The 21,567-nt window shown below is 31.8% G+C and overlaps 1 pseudogene; it reads right to left on the bottom strand.

Moving 5' to 3' along the window:
- The window catches only part of LOC149533907 (cytochrome P450 750A1-like), a 55,824-nt pseudogene extending 35,960 nt beyond the window's left edge, over positions 1-19,864 (bottom strand).
- Between the last annotated feature and the right edge of the window lie 1,703 nt (positions 19,865-21,567).

Genomic DNA, 21,567 nt, shown 5'->3' with positions numbered 1-21,567 from the left:
GATAAAGAAATTGTTATCCCTAAGATAGATTTGGACACTACCACAACCAATGAAATGAGATTGGTCAGTCAGCGTTTAGAGAAAAAGGAAAGGTAGAAGTAGTTTAGAGGAGAGAGATAGAGAATTTACTATAATTGAAAATGCCAAAAATATAATTACTAAGGCTATAGGTGTTTATGTTGATCCATCTCAACACATTTTGTTACAATTAGAAGAGGCTATAAATAAGTTCAATGAGGATACTTTTGGTCAAGAGAAGCTCATTGAGAAGGTAGAAAATAAATTTGACAATAAGGTTCTTGAGCACATTTCCCAACACATTACGATAAATCAAGTAGAATTATCTGCAATTTTGAGAAACCTTGATCAATCCTTCACAAATGTAACATCACTTTTTGGCAAGCTTTTTGACATTACCAAGTATACAAAAGATATTAAGGAGAAATTGAATAAGATTGATGTGGACATGAAGGCTAGTGCTCAAAGGTTATAGCTTGACCCTAGTTCAAGCTCAACACATCACGTGAAGGTGAAATTTTTGTCTAAAATGTAGGTAGAATTACTCAAAGAGGAAGCTAGGATCAGGTCTACATTAATTGCTATTTAGAATATGATCCTTCCAATTATGGACCCAATGCAAAAACATATTGCATATTCAAAAACATTGGTCAAAGATAACATTTTTTTAGTAGCAAATCATATGATCAAACTTTTTGCAGAAGTTCAAGTGACCCTCTCCACCTACACAATTTTGCAAGATAATTGGGATAAGACATTGGCTCTTATTCTTAAGGCACACTTCAAATTTATCTCACATTTTGATGTCTCTATTTGAATATATTGCATATACCCTTTGGCATTATTGTCAAAAAGGGGGAGAATGAAAATAATAAGATCACATGAGATACTAAGAGACTTGTGGAGAAATAAGGGAGAAAATAGATTGATCTATGTACAGATAAAGCTATGTATATATTATGCCATATGTATGGGGGAGATATGCAAGATATGTATATACAACAACTTTACAAAGATCAGTTTTGAAAAATCAAAATTAGAATGTTAGTGTACATAAGTTTTGGCTCATAAGTGTTTTTGGTTTCTAATCCCAAAGGGGGAGATTGTTGGAATTATGTTGTATTTGTCATTAGTGACAACACTTATTCATTTCTAAATGCTAACCGAGCTCATCACTCAGTTCACAATTTATACTGAGCATTTAGTGGTTACCTTGTAAGTTTAGCAGTTAAGCAGTTCACATCAAGTATTCCTAAAGCTACTAAGTGAATGGGCAGTTCAGTAGTGTATACCAAGCTTAAAGTGTTCACTGAACAGATAATGGTCACCAAGCTTCATAGTGCCTATTGAGTTATTAGTTTGTGTGATATGAAGCTAGTTTCTACCAAATGATGGATGTATGGTGTTTATTGAGTGACATCAAGGTAAATGAAGGTTTCAGTATTTACTGAGTGACACTATATCTACCGAGTCTCCAATAGCTACATAGTTCCAAGCTATGTCATGTGATTAGTATGGACCATGCTTCTACTTCTACTGAGTACATGATGATGCTAAGTAATGTAGTGGATGCCGAGTATCAGAAGGTCACCGAGTTAGCTTGAAGAGCTCAAGTTTTCTACTATTTGGTTGACTCACTAATATTTTGTTTACTTATATTTTAGCTGACCTTGCAATTGTAATTATTGGAATGGTATAAATGTAATATATTGTATCATTTTCAATGTAATTAGTATTATCATTTTCATGAGTATGTCAAGGAATGAACATGTAATGTTTTGAGAAGAGTGAATGTGAATCACTAGTAGAGCAAAGTATTCAACAAGGTCTACAAGGAGCAACAAAGACATATTAGTCACAAGAGGTGATATGTACTTCAAGATCTATTCAGCAATAAAGTTGTAAGTTAGATCTACTATTTCATCCTAATAGGTGAATCAATTTTATAAATCCTTTAATAGGATATACTTAACAGTCTTTGTATAAATCTCCTAACAAAGTGCATACTTCATTGTATGTTTGAAAAACCTCTAACAAGGTCGACCTAGTAGTCCAAATTTCTCTTAATAGGGCAGATCATTAGAAGTGGTCAATGTAAGCCCTAATAGGCCAACTTTATACTACAGTAGTGAAATTTTGTGGGTATCATCCCTAGCCTAGTTTTACTTTCTATTTGGAAGGTTTCTAGGTCACCAAAATACTATGTTCATGTGTTATGAATGTTTATCTTTTCTCATGCATGCAGTCGATTAGATAAATGAATGGTGAATGATTTATATGGTTAAGTGTTGAATTGATTTAATGTTTTTGAGGTTACTAATTCACCCCTCCCCTCTTAGTAACCTAGATAGTCTTGATTATTTCCAACAGGGTTGAGGTGTCCTAAGAGAGGTGAAGTAAGATCAATCTCCAATGGCTATGAAATGATGATCTTATCACTCTGATACCATGTAAGAATTTGTCTTAGCAAAAAAATCACCCAAGACCAAGAATCAAAATAACTAGCACAAACGACCAATAGAGTATGATTAGAATAAAGATATGATAATCAATTCATTATATAGTACACTAGAGGTGCTTGAATATAAAGGCCTCTATGATGCATCTAGAATGCCTAGAAGTTAGCAACATGATAATTCATACAACTAGGCACATGTCCACTAGGTCTGAGTTATCCTCCATTAAGCATAGGAGTTAGTGTGATGATGAGAGGATAAGCTTACAATGGTGTAGCACGTACAATTATATTGTAGACAACATGTGCTAGAATAATAGTGTGAACAACTGTGTTGTCTACATGATGACTCAGTTTTTTATGAAAACTCTAATGTTGTAGACACCATGTGCTAAATTAGAGTTCCTTACTCCAGTGTTGTCAACATGACAACTCATATGAGTGTGCAAACTCCTAGGTGTCTAACCTAAGAAATAATAAAATAATGCATTTATCCTAAGTAAACTTTAATTAAAGTGTAAATAATAATTATTTTACACTAACAATGAGAAGAGTTAAGTAGTTTCAACTTCTATGACAAGAAAATATTTCATGTTAATTTTTGAAGGGGCAAAGAACATACCCTAGCCACCCTAGTACAAAACCCTTAAAAATAGGCATAAAAATAGTTTCCTAGTTTGCAAACACCTTGGAGACTTGAGCTCCACAAAATCTATAAGATTTTCCAAAAGGGTACTCAAATATAAGGTTTTTGTGTGACCTCCTTTGAAGAAATTTAAGAATAAATCCCAAAAACCCAAGTTGGATGGCTAATCCTAGTAGCCTTGTTTGTGGCAGTTTTGACTTAGGAACAAAGAACTTGATCGTACCTTGTAAGATGGTTGTCCTTAAGTCCAAGGCAAATCTAACATCACTTGTAAGAACCCTCACTCTATAAATTTGAGGAAATTGGTCAGAAAATATCATAGGTGGAAGGTTAGCAAGTGAGCTTGAAGAGGTGTGTAGAGTCATCATTGACTCAGGCTCAACTAATAATATAATCAATGAAGAGGTACTCAACAAGTTGAAGTTAAAAGGAATCCATCATGGCAATCCATACAAGGCCACATGGCTCAATGAAAGACAATATATACTTGTTGGAGAATAGGCGTGGGTGGAGTTCACTATAGGGAGATTCAAAGAAAAAGTATTATGCAATATTCTTTCATTGGATGCATGCTACCTTCTACTTGGAAGGCCATGGAAATTTGATAATCAGGTTATAAATGATGGGACTAAAAATTCCTATTCATTCAAGAATGATACAATAACTTTCAATATCTAATTCTTTATAGAAGAAGGAGAGTTGAAGAGCTTAGGACCAGGTGTGCCTATGGTTGGTGAGAGGGATTTCTTGTAGACTCAAGATGAAGGAGATGGAGTCGGGTTTGCGATGGTTTTAAAACCTAAAGATGGTGTTTCTACCAAGAAAATAGAGATACCAATTGAAGTGTAAGAATTTCTTAAAGAGTATAAGGCAATTGTCAATGATTGGAAAACTGCTAACTTGCCTCCCAATAGATGTATGAGCCACCAAATAGACATTATGCTAGGAGCTACCCTACGTAATAAAGCTACCTATAACATGACTCCTTAATAAAATGAAGAAACTATCAAACAAATACAAGAGCTCTTAAATCAAGGCCTAATTAGGAAAAGCATTAGTCCATGTGTAGTCCCTACTATTTTAGCACGCAAGAAAGGGGGAACTTGCAAACTTTGTACTGATTCTAGAGCCATTAACATGATCATCATTAGGTATAGGTTTCAAATACCTAGAATTGAAGACCTAATGGACTATTTAGGGGAAGACAAGAATTTCACAAAGATAGACTTGAAAAATGGTTATCATCAAATTAGGATAAATGAAGGTGATGAATGGAAGATGACCTTTAGAACCATTAAAGGTTTGTATGAATGGCTTGTGATGCCATTTGGTTATCCAATGCTCCATCTACTTTTATGAGGCTGATGAACAAGCTATTGGTAGATTACATTGGTAAGTTTGTTGTTGTCTATTTAGATTACATCTCAATTTTTAGCAAAACTAAAGAGGAAAATATTAGGCATCAACAACTTATTTTTGAGAAATTGCATGATGAAAAGATGATGATCAATGTGGAGAAATGTGACTTCATGAAGTAGGAGTTAGTGTACCTTGGATTTTTTCTATGTCAAGGTAACATAAAAATTGATCAAGAGAAGGTAGATTCCATTCAAAGTTGGCCTACTCCTAAGACTGTGATGTAGCCCAATCTCCTCAAAGAACAATTCATAAATTAACATAACACAGATGATTCAGAATACCATAGCTCTTGATTAAAACTTCTACAATCCTATTCTACCTCTAGAATGAAAATGAACATCTACTTATTACAGTTACAAAAATTAACATATTTGGTAGATTTTCAAGAAAAATAGATTTTTCCATTTTTTGGTAATTTTAAAAACTCATCCTCTGAATCCTAATTTTTCCTAGGAAAAGACCACAACTAAGGCAAGATGAATTGCTAACTAATCAAAAAAATTAAAAATATAATTTTAAATTTATTACAAAAACAAATTTCTAAAAAAATTGGAAAAAAACATAAAAAGCCAATTTTAGAGGTCAAAATGAGATCTCAAGCTCTCAAAAAAATGTCAACTACCTGTAAAATTTCATCAAAAACCCACATGTGAGTCAAATGTTATGACCCCTAGAAGTAAATCTTGACCAAAACCTTCATTCGAGTCAATAGTCTTGACCCTCGGATGCCCCTACATCAAACTACATCAAATGTGAGAAGTTTCCATGGGTTAGCTTAGTATTATAGGAAATTTATCACACATTAGTGGTATATGTGCTCCTATGTTGGATACAATCAAGATACGAATTATGAAAAAGTTCCTTTGGACCCCCCAAGAACAAAAGTCTTTGGAAAAATCAAGAGGAGTTTTGACAAACATTTCCAAGTGGAATGTGATGCTAACAATGTAGCCATTGGAGATGTCCTAAGCCATGAAGGGAGACTACTAGCCTTTTACAGTAAGAAACTCAATGATGCCAAGAGAAACTACTCATCTTATGACCTAAAGTTGTATGCTCTGGTCCAAACTCTAAGGAAGTAGAGAACCCATTTGATCCATGGTGAGCTTTCTGATTATATATTGTAGAATGATCTATTGTTTAAGGGTAGTCAACTTTGTGTTCCTAGAGAGCCAATGAAGGAGAATTTGATCCAAAAGAAGCATAATGGGGCACTTAGTGGTCATTTTGCAGTCAATAAGGCTCAAGAGTTAGTCACTAGGTTTTATTTTTGGCTTAGGATGACTAAAGACATTAAAAAATATGTTGAGAGTTACATAGTGTGCCAAAAATCCAAGGGCACATCCTTAAATTATGATCTTTACCAACCACTTCCAATCCCTAGTAGACCATGGGAATATATAAGTAAAGATTTTGTAGCTGGCCTACCTAAAAAATGGTAGGGGTATGATAGCATCTATGTGATTGTGGATAGTTTTAGTAAGATGGATCACCTTTTTGCATTGCAAGACTATCCATGATGCTTGTCAAATAGCTAATTCTCTTTTTAGAGAGTTGGTTTAGATCAATGGGTTAATTATTAGTATTGTTTCAAATAGTGACACAAAATTCATCAGCCACTCTTGGAAAACTCTATGGAGAAGACTTGGAACCAACTTGTCTTTTGGATCTCCCTACCACCCATAGACGGATGGCCAAACAAAGCTTACTAATATGAGTCTTGGAAACCTACCGAGGTGCCTCACAAAAGAGTATGGGAAGAGTTGGGATCAACGCATTGAGAAAGTTGAATATGCTTACAATGATATAGTGAATAGATCAATGGGTAAAAGTCCTTTTGAAGTAGTTTAATGTTTGCATCCTAGAGTAGTTTTTGAGTTAAGAGCCTTGAAATATGGGATTCAAAGTAGTATCTATGCTGAGGAATTTTCCCAATCAATGAGGGAAGTCAATGAAAGTGTAGGGAATAAATTGATTGAATATGATTATAAATAAAAACAAAAGATGGATGCCTCAAAGAGGGAGTTACAATTTTAGATAGGAGATCTTGTGATGGTACATCTAAGAAAACACATATTTCCAAAGGGAGTACCACAAAAGCTCCACATGAGTAGGGTAGGTCCTTGTAAAATACTTGACAAATATAGGGAAAATTCCTATAAGGTTGAGCTACCTATAGACCTAGGTTTGTCACTAGTCTTCAATGTTGTAGATCTGATTGCCTACAAAGGACCTATCCTAGATGCTTATTAGAGTCTCGCAGAGGTCACATAGGATGTAATAGGCCTTTGAATAAGCCATCTTCCACCTCTACAAAAAGCTAGGATATTTTATTTGAGATTCTATAAATAGACTAGGACCAAGGCCTAATTGGAACATCTTATTCAATGGTTGGGAAAGGATGATGTTGATTCTATAGGAAGCATGGATTAACTTCACTTTGTTTGGGAGAGTATGGTGTAGGGGCACCTAGTTAAAGTTTTCAATTTTGGTTTCTAGTTGGTTTGGATTTTTTGCATGTATTGACTCTAACCAATTCAGGGTTGTGGGTGAATTTGGACCTTGTAAAGGTCATCTTTTTGGGTTGCAAATTTGCTAGGTAGGTATTTTTGGTGTGTGTTTATGAGTGTAGCTAGTGTTAGGAGGCATAGGTATAGGACCATAAGAATTTTGAAGAAGGTGTGATTTTAACCCACCTTGTCCTCTATGATGTGATTAAATCCTCTTTCATGGATTAGCACTCTTAACATGTCATTTGTGAGTTGGAAAGACAATAGATGTCAAAAGATGTCAAATTGGGAAACAATTGAAAAAAGTTTTCAAGAAGGAAAAAAAAGGCCTAAATCATTAATATTGATGTCCTAGGGTATAAATTATGTCTAAAAATCATATGTGGATCAAACTAGATAGGTTTGAAAATTCCCAAGTGAAGGAAAGAATAGTTTCTCAAGGATGCCAAAAGTTATCAAGATTGTGCAACTTTTTGAAAACTTGCTTGAAAACTTTTTGGCACAAAAGTTGTAAAACATAATGAGAAGATTTTTGTTTATTAAAACCACCTACAAGATCTTTAGAAACCTATAAAATCATCAATCAAACACATCCCAAGGGTTGGGAGTTGTATTGAGTAGTTTTGTGCAATTGAATACACCAATTTCTTGTATAGACCAATGGATTGCATCATTCAATATTGCATTGGATTTGGGTTTCTTGTGTTAGTATAGGAATTTTATATTAAAGTTGTAATTTTTTAAGTGCTTGTCTAAGTATGTTTTGAAATTATTTTCTAAGTACCCTGTGTGTTTGTTGAATTTGGACTTCTGAGTAATAATGGCTCCCCCATGATTTCCTACTATGATTTCATCATGGATTTAGGGGACATGGGAGTAGACACTATGCACATATTGTATATAATTTTTTAAGTGCTTGTCTAAGTATGTTTTGAAATTATTTTCTAAGTACCTTGTGTGTTTGTTCAATTTGGACTTTTGAATAATAATGGCTCCCCCATGATTTCCTACTATGATTTCATCATGGATTTAGAGGACATGGGAGTAGAAACTATGCACATATTGTATATAATTTTTTTGGGCCCTAGAAAGAGTGACAAGAAATTTAGAAGTGATGCCTTAGGAAAGTCTATTGTACTTGGTTAGGCGATTACAACATTGGGAGAGAGTTTTTGGGGTTTCAAAGTGGTTGATACATCAAACCAAGTGTTGCAAAATAGGTTCAATGATAATTTTTGAAGGGGGAAAGAACACACCCTATTTGGAATAGTCACCATTAGTATGGAACCTTTAAAAATAGTTTTAAAATTTGTTTACTAGTGTACTGACACCTTGGAGACCTAAGATCCATAAATTCTATGAGATTTTCCTAAAGGGCACTTGGATATAAGGTTTGTTTGTAACCTCCTTTGGATAAAATTAATACTAAATCCAAAAAACCCATGTTGGAGGGCTAATCCTAGTAGTCTTATTTGTGGCAGTATTGAATTAGGAACAAACAACTTGATGATACCTTATAAGATGATTGTCGAAGAGTCCAAGGGAAGTCTAACATCGCTTGTAAGAGCCCTCACTCTATAAGGTTGATGAAATTGGTTTAAAAAAATTGCAGGTAGAAGGTTAGAAAGTGAGTCTAGAGAGGTATTTGGGTAAAGAAAGAACTATAAAGTCATTGGTGCAACTAGTTTGAGAGTGGTTAGAGGATAGGATAAAGATCCTCTAGGGACTAGGGAATCAAGGGAAACCTAATAGGCTAGGAGAAGGCTTGAGAAATTCCTTGGTAAGGTAAGGACTAAGAAGTAGTTTAACCTAGCATTACATCATTCTCATAAAAGTTTAGAATTTTATTCATCAACCAACATTGTGTTGTGATACTTAGTCATCACTATGTTTCATTATTGCTATTAAGTTTCTTTCTCAGCACATGTACTGTCACTCAGACGATATTTATGCTTGGTCAACACTAATTTTTATTAGTACAATTTTTGACTTGATTAACACTAACATCACTTAGCATGCAAATCAAAAATTCTTTAGTCTTTTACTTTGTTGCTTGGTCAACCCTATGCATTAGACTTGTTTCTGATTGCACCTTCAAGACTTAATCATTACTATCTTCTTCACTTGTAACATGATTTAAATAATCAAACTATCTTGTCAAAGTCCAACTAATCAAATGTCCATTTTTAGTTTCCTCTTCACAACTCAACCTATCCTCTAGACTCTTTTATTATGAACAATATCTCAAATCCTCTTCATCAATCAAATAGATCTGACATTTAGATCAGATATAAAACAATCTCACCAACAGGTTTGACATCAATGACAAAATAACAATTGTTCCAATTGTAGTTTCTCTTATTTATAATAAAAAAAAATAACTCTTTATTTCCTCAAACTAACTCTTGAATTTCCAAAAAATGCCTCTTCATTTTCTCTAACTTTTCAAATTTCTCTAGTACCCTTTTCAATTCAACATGCAAAAATTTGTTAAAAAAAACTAAAAATGCAAGCACTAAGTGGTGGGCATTTTTAATAATAAAAACTTTACAAACACCACATGGTAGGCATTATTAATTTTAAAAAAAATATATATATTAATTTAGTAATGGGGACACAACCCCTAGCCACCCACAATGCACATTGATTAAAGCTTTAAAAATATTATATTCATTAGTTGACGAGGCTAGCACCCCCCACCATCCCATTACTCTACACTCCCCTTTGATGGATATTGTCATTGTTTTCTACAACAATAACTAATGCTTGGCCATGGGTAATGTAACCCCCATAGATGTGTTTGGTTTTTGTTTTCCTTTTAATTTTTAAATTATTTTATCTTTTTTAATATTTACTATTTTACTATGGTTTTTAAATTTTATTTCAAAATTTTTATTGTTTTCTATTTTCTTTTAGTTTTATAAATAAAATTCTTTAAATCTTTTTTTTTTCAATCTTTGTTTAGTATTTTTTCTATTTTATTTCAAAATGTCATCTAGTATTTAAAACTTATATGGTATTTGGAATACAAAATATCATTTAAATATTTTTAGAATGATAATATATAAATCTTGAAAACCAAATTATATTTCATTTTAGTTTGAATATTGAATTTTGTTTGTAATTGTCATCCTATCTTTTTTTCCTTACGCAAAAGATTCCTTGACATATTCCCATGTTGGGAATTGTTTCTTGCATTGTATACGCCTCTTGAAATAATAATAATATAAAATAAAATAAAATAGTATGTAATACATATATAGACATACTAAAATTCATCCATATTTAGTATGGGTATACTCATTACACTATATGATGTTGCAATTAAGAATCCTTTGGTAAAATAAAGAGTTATCGAATATTAAAATATAAATCAAATTATATTATTATATATATATTAATATCCTATCACTTGATGGACTTGCTAAAAATTATATTTAAGATCATTTAAGTTCTCTCACAAAAGAATAAATTAATAAATTTAATTTATGAACGAGTTATAATATGTTGAACCATAAGAATTTAGCTAAAATCCTTACTAAATTAACTAATATATTTGAAATAGTTTAATACATAACATGTATCAAGTACATTGTAATCTTATATCTCATTCATTTAGTTCAATAAGATGGTATTATTTTATAAATTTAATTATTCACATAATTTGACTGAAAAGGTATTAAACAACTTTCAGTAGTAGTTATTTCTCAAGGGATGAAAGTGCATTTAGACTTATCTCCAAGTAGGAATACCAAATATATGCTTGTTTCTAAGAATAGTACCCCCAAAAGATTCGTTCATATCTAGCTCATCTTCATTTCTTCAGTCAAAGTAGTGAAAAAGATGTGCTAGTGCAACATCGGTACTGGTAATACCTAAGAAAGCACCAATGCAACCTCTCCTTCTAACCCCAAAAAGAATCATGTTTACCTTTGGATCATTGTTCACATTGAACATTTTATCCACAAATCTCTTGGACCTAAATTCCAAGGGTTCTTTCCATACACTTGGATCTCTTCCAATAGCCCAAGAATTTACTGTAATTTGTGTTCTCTCTAGTATCAAGTATTCATGTTCAGGTCCTTTGACAATACAAGTGTCTGTAGATTCATGGGGAAGGAGTAAAGGGGCTGGTGGATACAACCTTAATGTCTCTTTACCACACAATGCAAGTGCTCTATTCTTTTAGAATCATAATTTGTTATTGTCTCATCTTGTTTGACTGTAGAACTGATTTCTTCTTGTAGATTCTTCATCACACTTGGTTTTCTCAATAATTCACTCATTGCCAATTCCAATGTAGTCGATGATGAGTCAATACCACCAACAAACATAACATATAAACATGTTAATGCATTAATTAAAATAAAATGATGTGCTTGATCAATAGAGAACAATGTCACAACTAAATTAGATTATATGATAGAGATTATTAAATTATTTTTATAAATACGGATTACAAGTTTATAGAACAAACTAAGAGTAACCAAATCAAATTAAATGAGCTATACTAGGAGAGAGAACCTTATAAACTTTTTGTGAATAGTCACTTTTCTATTAATTATTATATTAAAGTTACATATTAACACAAAAAGACCACTGAATACAAAGACCACCTCATAAAAGTTTACACCTCATAACTTTGAGCATCCTAACTTCCTAATTTTTAAAATCTTAAGAAGGCTATACTTATTATAAAGTCAAATGACTTTATATTCATGGTTCACAAGATACATAGTTCTCATCAATAGTTGTAATATCAAAATTGCAACTATCAGTCTGAAGAGGCTACCACAACATCAACAGAACCCAACTTCAGTGATATAAGTGGGCCATGTTTCTCACCAAGCTCCCAACTGGTGAAGATTTCCAATGATGGTCAGCGGGAATGGTCCTGGAAAACATGGCAGCCTCACATTGTTTTTCCCCGTCCACCCCAATACAAGGAAGATAAACACAACAAACAAGGAGATTCCAGTGGCTATTGCAGAACCACTCAGATTGAGATCCATTGCTAGCTCACTTTTCTTCGGAGGAAAGTCTGTATATAAAATGTAATGAAGCCTCGCCAGTTTCTCACGACCAGTCCATTATGCTGCATGGAATCTTACGCGTTCTGCAGCTTCATCTCTTTCCCACAATTCGGGTTCATCTTTTGTGGCAGGTGAAGTCTTACGTATGTTGAAGACTACTAAATTTTTAAAAAACCAAAAATAATACAGGAGAAATGTTCTCTCTTAATTTTTTTATGTTTTTTGAGAGATACGTATCTTTTCAGATTTGACCATTTCTACTCTTGATAGATTTTTTTATCATAAAGTGACGTCAATAACTGACCGGTTCAACTGGGAATGTGGTGTCGTGTCACGTTGGAAAAATATAGAGTTAAATATGCAAGCAGTAGTATATATATATATATATATATATGGGGAAATGTCCTAGTGGTTATCTAGGCCAATTTGGCATGCTTAGGGCATGTTCTAATGTCATTGCTTAACTTATTTTGATAAATAGTAGCTGCTCAAAAGTTATAGGAAATAATTGTGGAATTTGTAGTCCTATGAACATATATTTTGCTCCTTGTTTTTATGCATGAAACTTAAAGATTAATTTAAGTAATTAGATAATACTTTTACAAAGATGAAATTAAAAATAAAATATTTTTAAATAGGAGGGAAAAAAGTTTGTAGAGCCATACGGTGTTTTTGGCAATAAGCAATTGCTTATTTTCAGCCCCTCCTTATTTCACATAGCTTATTTTTAATTGGTAACTAATAGCCACTCCACCAAAATAAATAGAGATTCTAAATTATCCTTTATAGACACTTTCAAATTTCCATGAGAACACTAAACCACTTACTATAAGGACAAAATGCACTCAAGAAGCAGCATGGGAACACAAGGTTAGATCTTCTAAATCGTAAGTTGAATTTTATTTATTTATTTTTGTTTACCTATGTAGGTGACTCAAGAGTTTGAAACTATGATTTTGGTACTTGGGCATTTATGGATCTCTCTATAGAGGTTATGGAGTTTAAAGTGGTCGAAAAGTGTCATTTTAAAACACTTGTCTAATACTCATTATATTGACCCCCAATAGTTGCTTACCAAAATATACTAAATACTTGTGGTTAAATGTCCAAGTACTCGGCATGAAATGTCTCAATAGTGGCACAAAAATTGTTGAATCACCAACTATAAGAGCTAAAAAATGACTCGTTAGTACATGCATGATCAACTATTTGGGGGTATCTATGACAAAACTCTATCACAATTATTGGACCCCCTAATAGTTATTGGGTGTCTTCCCTTATATATCAGAACAAAAGTGTCATTTCATTATGAAAGGGATAATACAACAATAACATATTTATTTTGAAATATAGAAATATAGGTTTTGTTTTTTACAAATGGAGGTCCAGATATGCGAGGAGGATTGTCCAATGCAAGTATGAAGTCTACGAGCAACCTAGTCTGAACAAGGGTTATCATGGAGCATAATTTTCTACACTAAATGGGAGGGAAAAAAATTGGCTAAGAGCAAAGGACATAAGGGTATCACTCCACCAAATTCGTCCAAGGCATGATCCTAGTCTCATCCCTTATGATGTTAGAGCCTTGCACTCAATGAGACTTGATCTTTGGTCAACTCATTTGGAGACCTTCAACTTTACAAGTAGACCAAGGGCCCATTGACAATTTACATTTTTTAAACGTTTTAATATAGAAATTGATTGTTATATCTCATTAGCAAATAATTATAATCCATGTTTTAATATTTGATGAATGTCTTTGAGTATTACTATCTAATTATCATTGAATATGCAATATATTTATGGAATGGTCAAAACTCCCTTATTTTGAGATTTAATTTAAAGTTACATGTTAGATCATTATTAAAACATTTCTAAGCACATCTTCATAATGATTTTGGTAGTTATTACTTTGGTATTACTAAAACATATTTAACAACGTCAATCATAATAAGTCATTGGTTGTAATAAATTTTTACAACGTTATCTCAAAAGTATCAAAGATAGACTTGTGGACTAAGATAATGTGGTGGAGGAAACAAGAAAATGATGGGGACCATTAAAGGGGAAAATTTAGATGTTGCACAAGATATTATAGAGAAGTAAGGTGGATTAAAAATGTTAATAATGGTGTGCATGTTTTACAAGATTTTGTGGATGGAAAAATTAAACGCATGCCCAAACCAAGCATGGGAGGTTTACATGAATGGATATCAAGAAGGTTTTCACTATGATAGAAACAAATTTGGGAACATTTTTCTTATGTGTTGAATGGGAGACTATTGCTAGACTATTTTTAGAAATTTACCTACAATGTAAGATAATAAAATTTATGACAATATCAATCATCAAATACATCTCTCATTAATTAGTTACAAGCTTTGAGTAAGATGAGTCTCAATTCCACAAAAGTCCATGAATTCAAATCATGGTCTTCTAGAAACGAGCATCCATTTTTAGAAAAATGGCACCTGTATTAAGCTTGGATGCCTGATCGAAAATTCAAAAAATGAGCCCCCATTTAAAAAAAAATTGGGTGCCCACTTTTTATTTTCAAAAAAGGGGTGTCCATTTTTGAAAAAAAAAAAAATTGAATTTTTTAAAAACAATCACTTGGTTTTTTTTTTTTTTTTTTTTTTATAAAAGTGGGTACCTATTTTTCAAAAATTGAGTACCCATTTGTTTTATTTTGAAAAAATCGGTGGCCATTTTTAAACTTTTTTTTTTTGGTAGGGTTTAAAATACGTTTACACATGGAAAATATTTTTTCAAAAGGATGCCCGTTTTAAGAATTTTTAAAAAATGAGTGCTCGTTTCTTACAACATGGGGTGGGATTTTTTTCTCGCACCTTGGACTTCGGTTTAGGATAGGATTGGTGAGACCAAGCTTATGCTTTGACCTCTCAAAATTTGGCTAAGGCATTCAACTGACAAATTCATGCATTGCCATAATTTTTAGAGGGTTTTCCTAATTAATTTTTTTAGAAATAAAAACCCATTAGAGTTCTCACTATCCTGATTTTAGAAATATAAATTTGATAGCATTATGATTTTATCAAAGGTGGTACCTAAATGTAAAATAGTGAGGTTCACTAAAACTATAAGAACTTTTTTATTTTATAGCTTTTCTTAAATTAATTTATATGTCATCAATCTACATACACTTATTTTGAAGTTAAAATAAATAATTTTTGAAAAAAACTTAAATTTTGATCAAATTATGGTGTCCTTACACGAGAGGTTTTAAAATTTACCTTTATAGTCAATTAAATTTAAAAAATAATTAAAAAATAAGAAAAAATATTTTTATCAATCTTTGGTGTGTTGGGTAACTTTCTTTAAAATGATTATAAAAATTTATTTATTTGTATCAAATTATGGTGTCTATATATGAATGTGGTATGTCCTGAAACATGCATTTTAAAAAAGTGGTTTTTAAAGATCCATACCAAAAAACCAATCTATCATATGGGTACACAAATAAATTACATATTCAAAAAGAATATTCCAAGCACCGCAATCTTGATTTTATTTTATTTTTTATATTCAATGTTTAAATGCCTCAAATTTTGACATCAATTTACAAAAAAATTTTAAAAATAGGAAAAACATTTCCAATTTTTTTTTCTAAAGTGAGACCCCTAAAATTATATAGTATAAAGCTTCATATTTCTTGTGAGAAAGTCTCAAGGAAAAGTGATTTTTATAGTTCTCAAATATAAATGTGATATCCCTAAAATTATATAGTATAAAGCTTCATATTTCTTGTTCTAGCTTCCTCAAATTGCTTAGAGTCAAGGTTAGCAATACACATTTTTGAGAGGAGACAAAATGTCAAAATCGTATGTAGTCATCATCAATATGACTTTTATGTAACATTAAAAATCAAGGAGCTGCTCTTGACCAATGAAACATGGCCCATTAAAATTTCAACCATTCATTAAATAATCTCTTTCAAATTTTCATTTTGTCTAGTCACAGAAGGCAGAGATTGAAGCTTGAATAGAGCTTTTGTTTGTATTATCCTACGTCACAAATGAACTTGCACTTTGCCTCTTTAATGTGGTTAACAAATCTTTGCTCACAAAATTTATGTAGTATATTCCTATCTATGGGACCACGATAGTCATAAAATCATTATAAAATGTATCTTCTATGCATATCTATTTGTTTTTTTTAGCATTTGAATAATTAGTTCATAAATTTTGATTGTTGCTCTACTCATTATATTATTATATTATTATATCCATGGTATTATTTTCATCACTTCCAATACTCTTAACAAAGTAGCTTGAATGGTATAGATTCCTATAGACTCTTTATATCCTTTCTTGTACGTGTGACTGTTTATATTATCTTATTCTAGCAATAACATATGACTCCTTTACATTTATGAGAAATACTTGTGTTTATTTTCACATGATTTTGATAGTCATTACAATAAAAATATATTAAAAGTTTAACAATTTAGACTATGTTGGATAAGAAAACCAACACCCTCATGCATCCCACCATAGAAATAGAAGATATTAGAGACCAAAACTAGCTGAATAGGCCTAATCTAAATACACCAAAAGAAAAGACTATATACTAGAAAAGTTGTAAACTAACCCAATATTAAGCTGGGTCAAGATTCTATTCCCATTGATGTTCATTGGATGCATTTTATCTTCTATTTAACAATCCTAATGTACCTTTTCATTGCTAAAACAGTTGTTTAAAGAATACTAAACGTGAAATACGCATATCTTTATATTCTCGAGTTATACATGCCTTTGCATTCTCTTTGCATTTGGATGATTCTTCCTTTATTTCTTGGACACATACCTTTAATATTCAAAGTAGTACAAATAACATTTCTTGGAGTTCAACGATTGTTATTCTCTTTTTATAGACTAATAATTTACCTTTCTGAACGAATTCATTTCACTATTCAGCTAGCGAAACATCATGATTTCTTTGATCCATATTATACATCTTTCCTCCTCTATCCTTGTGACATTATGAACCCACCTCCGTAACACTGAAATGATAGGATAAATACTTCCTTAAATAAAATGGAAGGATAGAATGGATTCTTTCTAGTGCCTTCTAGCGTGAAAACTATGGTTTACCACCTCTTGTCCGGATTCTTTATTATCATGATGATATTTGACTACTTGCAATCCATATATATGCTTGTGTTTTTATCATGAGTTTTCTCCTTAAGCTTTATGCTTCATTTAGTGTAAAGAATCAAATGTTTAATTCATAATGATAATCAAAATTCAAATAAATAGTACCAATTGAATGTTTTGTGAAGATGGGTAACAATAATAATATCTACTAAAATACTTACTCTCAAATACATTGTGTTAAAATGTATTACAGACTAGTTGAATATAATCTAAGGTAGATTTCAAATAAGAGAGGAAAAAATTATAAAACTAAGTTTTGTATCTCTAATATTGCAATTCAACTGTGTAGTTTTTTAGTCAAACTTGTTGATCCATGTTTAATGAGTAGTGGTTCACAACTACCCATCTCTAATGAGAATAAATGGAACACTTTAACACTTATTGCATCTAGGTGACTCTTAAAGAAGTGGAGCACTAAGACTTCCTATGAGGTCACTCATTCTAGTACTACTCTAGTTCAAATGAACTTAACTAAGAATGTTATAATAATTATAGTTAAGTAGTAAATACATTAAATTAGTTTTTAATAATTCAATATAATTAAATCAATAGATGATATAAATTATTTTAAAGTTTTAAATTAATTTCAAAAACAAAAAGATGTCGACTATTAAATTAATGTTATTTGACATATTAATATCTTCTCAGTTTATGGACCCACTAAACATTATATTCAAAAGAACTTAAGTTCCCATATAAAAGAACACATATATAAGTTTTGTTTATAAACATGTTGTTATAAAAGAAAATATACTGTCTTAAACCATAATAATTTAGCTAAACTCGATTTAAAATAAACAAAATTATTTTCAATAGTTTAATTCATAATATGGATCAATACATTACAATATTCTTTTTATTCTCATTTTGCAGTAAGATGAAAATTAATTCATAAGTTTTAATTGATTACATAATTTGAGCGAAAAGGTATTCAACAAATTTCACTAATGATTATATCTTAAGTGATGAAAGAGTGTTTAGACTTTACTCCGAGTGGGAATACCAAATATATGTTTTTTTCTAGGAATGGTTCCTCCAAAAGCCTCATTCATATCTATTTCATCTTCAATTCTCCAATCGAAGTAGTGAAAGAGATGTGCTAATCCAACCTCAACAACCACAATTCCTAAGGAAGCACCAACACAACCTCTCCTTCCTGAGCCAAATGGAATCATGCTTAACTTTGGATCTTTGACCATATCAAACATTTTATCAATCTTTCATGTCTAAATTCCAAAGGTTCTTTCCATACTCTTGGATCTCTTCCTATAGCCCAAGCATTAACTATAATCTTTCTTTTCTTTGGTATCAAATATTCATGATTAGCTCCTCTGACAATACAAGTTTCTATAGATTCATGAGGAAGGAGTAAACGGGCCAATGGATACAACCTTAATATCTCTTTTACCACACAATGCAAGTATTCTATTATTAAATTACCATAACTCATTATTTTCTCATCTTGTTTTACAATAGAATTAATTTCTTCTTGCAATTTTTCATCACACTTTGGTTTCTTAATAATTCACTTATACCCCATTCCAATGTAGTTGCTATCATATCGGTTCCACCAATGAACACTACCTATAAACATATGGATACATTAATCAAAATAAAGCTATGTGTATAATAAGTAGAACATAGTGTGATGACTAAGCTAGATTATTTAATAGAAATTCATGATTGCTTTTCATAAATAGAGAACATAATTTTATAAAAGAAAATTATGGTAGAAAAATGTAATTTAGATGGACTATACTAACGATAGGACCTTGTAGTTAAGCACCCTAACTTCCTCTCTTAAAATTTAAGTAGAAATTTCAAATCACTCTCAATTTTCTAGAAAATCCTACATTGTAAGTCCCCTACTTTTAGCTGAAGTTTGAGAACCACATCATCAAAATGAACATGACATTAGTATCAAGATTCAAGTATGTAGCTTCAATCAAACTCAATGACTTAAGTTTCATATGAGAATTAGTTCACAAGAACTACTACTCTCATGATAATGAATGAATCTCTTAACACTCATTGAATTTACATGATGCATGTAAAAGTGAAGCACCAAGAATTCCTAAGAAGTTACCCATCCTCTTTGCTCTTCTCCCATATCGATTTCACCATCACCACCGCCTCTTCCTCCATCACTTTCCCAAATGACTGGATTCTCTTCCCACTCAGCAGCTCCAATGGTCATACTTTTCTCATATCTCACCAACGAGCACCGTGCGGAGCAAAAACAATGTCCCTCTCATTGTAAAACAAGTGTTTGGCAGCACCAATAAGTGGCGTATTTGCTCCGCAAAAGTCGAGTCGTGCGTTTTCAAAAACTGCTTCGCTGCCTCAGAAGAAGACGTAACCACAACATCAACAGACCCAAAATTCACAGACATTATCGGGCCATGTTTCTCAGCTAGCCACTGCAGACCACGGTGAGGAAGAGCTCCTAACTGATGGAGATTTCCTATGATGGGCAGCGGGAATGGCTTTGGCAAACCTGGAAATCTTCCATTGCTCTTTATCACCGGTCTCAATACAAGGAAGAGAATCAAAGAAAATAATAAGATTCTAGTGTCTACTGCAGAAACACTCGTATTGAGATCCATTGTTGCACAAATTGCTACTTCATTTTTCATGGGAGGGATGTGTGTATGTATATATACTAGCACTTGCACCAGAAAGAGGTGCAAGGGGTACGATGATAGATTTGATTAGAAAAAATAAATTTAAAAGATGTAAAATTAATGCAAAGATTTCAAATTGATAACATATAAGAATTTTTATATATAGAATAGTTGCATATACACATGACTAATCTCTTTAGAGGTTCAAACATTGTACAACATCCCAATTCAAGAGTTGATTTGAATAGTACATTTTTTCAAATAGTTTTTGAGCTATAAATACAATTGAATGAAACATTTGCAATATCATGCAATTACTCATGTAAGGGTTTTTGCTTTCCAAATTCATTGACTATAATTGCACAATTCCTCGGTTGTAGCCACTCCATCTTGTACACACTCTTTGGCTTCACACTTTTCCTCATCAAATCCTAACTTAATAACAATTATACGAACCTCAATCAATTCCATTTTCATCTTGTACTTGACATAATATTGTATAAAATAGTTTAGGATTAGAGATTCCATGTGGCATGAAGATTTATCGAGTGATAAAAATAACACACCTTTATCATCCCCTTTGAATTTCAATGAAAAATGCTCTTAGAATGAATGTATAATACTAGATTTCTTTTCTACCACCAACTAAATTATGTAGATGGAAATAAATTCTCCTTATGATTGTTTGACTAGAATGATTACATTAAAATCGTAAAATATAAAGTCAAATACACATTATGAAAACTTGTGTTTAGCGGAACCTAAGTAGGAGGGTGATCATGGTTGATTGAAAAAGATTATCTATGATAGGACAACTTCATGTGTATGCATTAGTCACAAGATAGGAAAATGACTCTCACAATGGATAATGTATGCATGGAATAAAATTTCAAAATGGCATCCAACATCATTCAACCATGTCAAATGGTTGAAGAACATTACTTTGACCAATGTAGTAAAAATAAAATGTTAAACAATATATTTAAATACCCACATGTCCAGAGTTATGCAACAATTTGTCAAACTATTTCATTTATAAACAAGAGATGCAATGCAACATAGTTCCTAGCTGAAGCAAGCATATTTTAAAGTAGAAATGAAGATAAAGAGGGTAGGGAATTAGTAAAATAAATAGTTGTGGAGAGAAGCGGGAAGAAAAATAGTGAATGGGATGAGGGGATCAAGAATCTTCAGATAAGATATGAATACAATGAAGAAGATAAATATAGAGATGAATAAAAACACCTAAACATAAGAGTATGACAGATAGGTAAATTGTAAAATTTTGGGATTGTTGGTTTTCCATTGGAGGGAGTGAGAAAGACAAAAAGAAGGGGAGACATGTCTAGAGATAAAAAAGAGAGGAAGTTAAAAGTAGATGGGAAGATAGTAGGAGATTGATAAAGAAGAGATAAAGAGACATTAAACATTAAATATATGTAAAAAGTAATTTTTATATTTATGAATGAAAAATATATTTATTTATATCAAACATAATAATAATAATAATAAATTTTAACAATGTAAAGATAATCTAATGTCAATATGTACATCCCAGATAGAGTAGAGTACATGTCTTCCATCTTTTGTTAACACAACTATGAAAAATGTGTTTCACCACACAAATACACATATAGTTGACCCACTTTATGATTGGCACTGACGCATTTTAATTATATAAAAAT

The sequence above is a fragment of the Cupressus sempervirens genome, chromosome 10 (genome assembly GCF_028749045.1).
Source record: "Cupressus sempervirens isolate cs-2001-9-10 chromosome 10, ASM2874904v1, whole genome shotgun sequence".
In the NCBI taxonomy this organism is placed as follows: Eukaryota; Viridiplantae; Streptophyta; class Pinopsida; order Cupressales; family Cupressaceae; genus Cupressus; species Cupressus sempervirens.
This window is presented reverse-complemented; position numbering and strand designations above follow the sequence as displayed.